The sequence below is a fragment of the Magallana gigas genome, chromosome 6 (assembly GCF_963853765.1).
Source record: "Magallana gigas chromosome 6, xbMagGiga1.1, whole genome shotgun sequence".
In the NCBI taxonomy this organism is placed as follows: domain Eukaryota; kingdom Metazoa; phylum Mollusca; class Bivalvia; order Ostreida; family Ostreidae; genus Magallana; species Magallana gigas.
This window is the reverse complement of record NC_088858.1, coordinates 23,012,394-23,018,027: the sequence shown is the minus strand read 5'-3', so window position 1 is coordinate 23,018,027 and position 5,634 is coordinate 23,012,394. Positions and strand designations below refer to the sequence as shown.

General features: G+C 32.6%; 1 long non-coding RNA gene across 1 annotated transcript; it reads right to left on the bottom strand.

Annotated features, from left to right (window-relative positions):
* Nucleotides 1-1,319: 1,319 nt before the first annotated feature.
* LOC117689287 (uncharacterized) lies at nucleotides 1,320-5,433 on the bottom strand. The gene is made up of 3 exons (XR_004601635.2): nucleotides 5,357-5,433; nucleotides 2,809-2,905; nucleotides 1,320-2,056 (listed from the first exon to the last, which is right to left on the bottom strand). It is a non-coding gene; the product is annotated as an uncharacterized lncRNA (long non-coding RNA).
* Nucleotides 5,434-5,634: the final 201 nt, after the last annotated feature.

The window sequence follows — 5,634 nt, the reverse complement described above, 5'->3', positions numbered from 1 at the left end:
GTCCCCTACCGGTTTGTGGAAATTGTGAAAACAATGCACTATTATGCAGGAAATCGAACCCGAACATTAAAAAATTGGAATATAAAAAATTAATTTTCTCAAAAATATGTCAACCAGACGCTACAAAAGTGTAAACTTGATCTGTAGTTTGACATTTTGAAGCTGTTCAGCAAAATTCATATTATTCCTCATACGCATAGAGAAAAAAGTGTGGAAAACTGAAGTGGGACAGACGGACGGACAGACAGACGGACGCACAGACAGACGGACGGACTGACGGACGCAGAGAAAAGCTATAGTCCCCTCCGATAAAAACCGGTAGGGGACTAATAAATCGCTACTGTTATACAAAATTTCAATCTTATTTTTTTAAATTGCATTTTTTATCTGTTAGAAGTTTGATGATTTAAAATTACGAAGGAACTAGTATTAAACGGAAAACTTTTTAGAGAAGTGCATTTTGATGCCTATAGAATCAAATCTGAAGAATGGCATACAGGTACACGAATAAATATAAAGTTGATATTGACGATACCGTACAATAATGATGATGTTGACATGGATCCAAGTATGGGTTTAGTATCGAACACACAAACAAATATCGACATGGGTTGTATAACAACTATGGTGTCGATATAGATGATATCGTGTATAATGCTATCGACATCTGTCCTCAAGTATGAAGTTGAAGTCAACGATATCATACACAAAATCGATCTTAATTGTTTGTTGAAATTCAACTATTATGTCAACTTCAAAGAAACCGAACACAAAATGATTATAAGTATAATAGCTTTTCTTACATTTAGACTGGAGTCAAAAAGCAACCGCAATCGATATGGATATCCATAGTGTTAATTTAAAAAAGAAATCAAATGTTAAGATAAGAAGTGTGAAAATATTATCATTCATTGAAACCAAAAATACAACAAATATTCTGAGAGTATTACATAAACAGTAAATAACCCATATCAGCACCCCTCCTCAATTTTGAAACAATTCTTAGTTTTATGTGACAAAAAGGTCTGGAGAATATTACAGTACATAGGTGTTGAAAATCATAGGTATTTATATCTTATTTCTTCAAACAGGGGTATAAGCGATAAAATGAGAAAATCTGATATCCAAATGTACCTCTTTTCATGGCCATAATATTTCTGCATTATTTAATTCATACTTAGTGCAGACTTTTGTGGGCCTTTTGTGGAATGAAGAGTAAATAAAATAATAATGTCCAACATATCTCAACAGGTATTCAGCAACAATTAAACACATTAATACTGACGTTATATGAGATGAGAAATCGAATAAGATGCGTACTGATTTCAATATCATTTATTAGAAAACATTAGTTAAATAGCACTCAGCCTCTGGATGCAGGAAAGTGCCATAGAGTGAATATGATCTACTGAAGCATTTCTGAACTAAAAGATACATTAGATTCAGTCTCAGTCGTCATCACACTCGGAACCGTTTTGTATCTGTGATTCACCCAAGTGATTCACCAGAAACCAATCTGTTGTCTTTTTTTTTGTTTTGGTGTTCACATTTGTCATTATTCCAGCTCCCACTGCAAAATTGCCCTTATCCGAATACATACAGGGCTCATTTCTGTCTTGGACGTTGAAATTGGCTATATAGATGTTTTCGCCGAGATCTTCAACTTGTATGGGACAATTAAAATAATCATCGATAGGGATTTTCGTTTGTTCCGAATTTTTATAGGTGTTTGGTCTAATGCTCAAAGTAGTTTGCTTAGCTGCCGGATTATTTTCTCTACGGCTGGCTTTGCATTCTCCATTCCTGATCTTATTCTTAATTAAAATATCAAGATCTTTTAAAATTTTATTTTCTTTATTTTTCTCATTCTCATTTTTTTTTATTGTTACTACGATGAAGGTATGTAAACGTCTGTTATCAGTATTGGCAAATTTGGGCAGTCTTCCTTTGAGTAAATTATATGACGGTTTTCTTTCACCTTTGACAAAAACAATGTGTTTTTTAACAAAATCCGAATGTAAGCGTCTTTTAGTGCGATGTGCTGAATTTAAATTACCTGTAATAAAAAAAATACTACATAGTCGATATATTTGAATTATTTATACTATTTATAACTAAACGGCAAATGTTGAATATATAAAATGAGCAAATTTGTCTCTTTAGTTTGAGAGAGAACTTTCCAGAACCAAGAACAAGGGTTGACTTAAAGGGGAAGGAAAGTCACAAAACGTTTATAATGGAATTATAAAACTAGTTGTTGCCCTTTAAAAAGGACTGCAATACGTGGATCATAGGCATGTGTTCTTAACGGAAACTTCAATGTCTCAAAATTATCACAGATTTTACCGAATCTAGCCCCCTTATTTTATATGACGGCATCTACCTATGAGATCTCTAAGTGCAAAACGTATTATGATGCATATAGAAGTAAGCCTGGATTAAGTGCATTAAATTGTACATTGTATCACGTATAGCACTGACTTTTCATCTCAGAATTAAAGCTTTATGTGGCGAATTTAGGGTAATATTTTTGACATAAGTTGAGTAAAAATAAACGTCATGCTTTTTATAACCGGACGTTTCACAAACTTTTTTTCTGAAAGGCTACATTCTAAACGTTGAGTTGAAAAAGAAATGTGTTGATCATTTTATATTATTCACAGACAGACAAGTACATTTTCTGTGTCCAAGAAAAATAATACATTTCATTGAATATTGAGAAGAAAGGTTATTCCCTGAAGGCCTACAGGTATTTTCTCAAATTAATTTTCTGTAGTTCGCATTATCCGTTTTGCAACAAACACTTACTTGGAAAGGCAGAGCCAAACACTTCCAAAGAAACCACAACTATGGTTAAATAAAGCGCACAGGAGAATCTCATGTTTCCGGAACTTATTAACTTTTCCTAAAACAGAAACAATATAATAAAAGTAACTAGACTCTTGTTGCTATAGCAACAAAAAGGTCTTCCGTTCCTCATGTCTTTATCGGTATAAAAAAATTCCATATCCCTTTTAAAAGAAAATAGATACAATATATACTGTAAAAGAATACGGAATAAATTATATCTAAGTTAAACAAAACTAAAAGACTAAATGTCAACTTTTGAGTACTTTTCTGTGACGACCGGAAGTTACGACGGATCGATTAGAACATAGCAAACCATATCTTCATACGTTGTTTTGTCTTTCCTCAAAGTTTGGATGTTCAAGTTTTTTTAGTTATAATATCTCGTTGAGAAAAGGTTTTTGTCTCGGTACCGGAAACGGACAAACGGAAGTGATTAAAGAAATTAAAAGTAGATATTTTTAGTTCATTTACCTACGGTACGTTACTGTTCATCACTCTGAGTGAAATGTTAAAAAAGAATTTAAAGTTAAAAAAATAAACCTCTATTCCTAAAACGCTTCGAGTGAGTACCTGAAGTGACGTACGGCCAAATTGAAACCCGTTAAACACATGTTAAATCAAATGTCCATTATCCATAAAAGTGTTGCGGCTTGAGTCCTCACAGTTTCTGAGATCTTGTGGGTAGTTTGTTTTTAAAAAAAGAAGGCTACCTGAGATATTTGAGATGTCTCACCGGAAGTAGATGTTTTTTACGTTTTTTTATCATGTGTTGATGACCTTTTGTGTTTTAATAGCTAAAATGTTACTTCCTTGCTAAATAACCAACATATTTTTAAAAAACCAAAATTTGGTGTACTTTCTGTGACGACCGGAAGTTACGCCGTATAAAACGATAAATTGTGAACACATGTACATACATAGGTCTTTAATCCCACAAAGTTTGGTTGTTCAAGTCTTCACCGTTTTTGAGATCTCGTCGAAATAAGGATTTTTGTCTCTGGACAGGAAACGGGCAAACGGAAGTGCTAAATGAAAATTAAATTTGTGTTATTTTTTGTTTACTTACCGATTTTACATTATTATTTATCGAAGTAGCTAAAACTATCGAGTGAAAACAGTTAAACAGATAAACAGCTTGATTTGATTGAATTCTTGTAAACCGGAAGTGACGGACGACAAAATGAAACTGTTTAAACATATTTTCAATCAAATGTCTATCATCCATGAAAGTTTCGTGTCTTGATCACTTATAGTTTCTGAGATCTTGCGGGTACTAAATATGTTTTTAAAAAGCTTACTGAGATAATCGAGATATTTCACCGGAAGTAGATTTTTTTTGTTTATTTAACATTGCATAGATGACATATGTAAGGCACTATACTACTATCTTTATTCTACGGAAAATTAATTAAATACATAAAAATAAAAAAAAAATTGAAGTGCTTCCGGTGACGACCAGAAGTTACGCCGAACAAAACAAAAATGTTTAAACACATCTACAACTAAAGGTCTATCATCCCTCAAAGTTTGGATTTTCAGGTCTTTACCGTTTCTGAGATCTAGAGGTGACAAGGTTTTTTGTCGCGGGACAGGAAACGGACAAACGGAAGTGCTCAATGTAAATTGTATTAAATATTTCTTGTATACTTGCCCTTTGTACATCATTGTTCATTGAGCTAACAACAAATATCAAAGAAAAACAGTTAAACTGATAAACAGCTCGATTTGTTTGAACTCTTCCTGTGTGGACCGGAAGTGACGGAAGAAAAAATGAAACCGGTTAAACACATCTTCAAACAAATGTCTACCATCCATATAAGTTTTGGGGCTTGATCATTAATAGTTTCTGAGATCTCGTTGGTACAAAATGTGTTTAAAAAAAGCTACCTGAGATACTTGAGATATCTCACCGGAAGTAGAATTTTTTGTTAATATAACATCGCATACATAACCTATGTATAAATTTATACTTATTTTATATTTATTCTATTGAAAAGGAATCTAATGCATAAAAGTTATTATTTTTGAAGTGCTTCCGATGACGACCGGAAGTTACGACGAACAAAACAAAATAGTTTAATCACACCTACAGCTATACGTCTATCATCCCACAAAGTTTGGATGCTCAAGTCTTCACCGATTCTGAGATCTCGAGGTGACAAGCCTTTTCAAAGCGGGACAGGAAACGGACGACCGGAAGTGATTTTTGACAAAATGAAAAAAAAATCCTCGAGATATTGTAATTATCTTTCATTCCAGAAAATTTCAGAAAAATCTGTCCAGCAATCTCTGAGAAATCTTGTGGACAAAAAAGGGAAAAAAATAATAAAAAACATTACAATCACTATAAGGTCTTCCGTTGGAAACGGAAGACCTTAATAATGGTACAGATTAAAACATGCCAATGTCATGATACTAATAATAATTATAACATGTTGAAAAATCATCGCGCAACTTAATAAAATTAAGATACTATTTGTTATATATATATTAAGACTAAACATACTTTTCAGCCTCTTGAGAAAGTGGTAAAATGTACCTGCTATGTTACAAAATCAAATGGCGACATGTTCTTTCGATCAAGAAGAACCCTTTATATACACCTTTTGAATAACGATTTTATCTGTTTGAACTTGAATTATTTACTGAACTATTTACTTAAAATGACTAATGTCAAATAATGTTCGTACACGATCCAAAAAAATACTCGCAATTTATTTGTTGTAAATAAAACAAGCTGTTATTTTAAAAAATTAATTCAAACAGTTTTAGCACAATATGTTT